Raw genomic sequence first — 475 nt, forward strand, 5'->3', positions numbered from 1 at the left:
GCTTGAACGATGGATGACGACGCTGGACGACGGCGCTTGATGACAACACTGAACAATGGATGACGGCGCTTGAACGATGGATGACGACGCTGGACGACGGCGCTTGATGACAACACTGAACAATGGATGACGGCACTTGAACGATGGATGACGACGACGATTGAACGATGGATGACGACGACGATTGAACGATGGATGACGACGACGATTGAACGATGGATGACGACGACGCTCGAACGATGGATGACGACGACGCTCGAACGATGGATGACGACGACGCTTGAACGATGGATGACGACGACGCTTGAACGATGGATGACGNCTGAACGATGGATGACGACGCTGAACGATAGATGACGACGCTGGACAACGACGCTTGAACGATGGATGACGACGGCGCTTGAACGATGGATGATGACGACGCTTGAACGATGGATGACGACGGCGCTTGAACGATGGATGACGACGGCGCTTG

This window comes from Apis dorsata, unplaced genomic scaffold, assembly GCF_000469605.1.
Source record: "Apis dorsata unplaced genomic scaffold, Apis dorsata 1.3 scaffold_31, whole genome shotgun sequence".
Taxonomy (NCBI): Eukaryota; Metazoa; Arthropoda; class Insecta; order Hymenoptera; family Apidae; genus Apis; species Apis dorsata.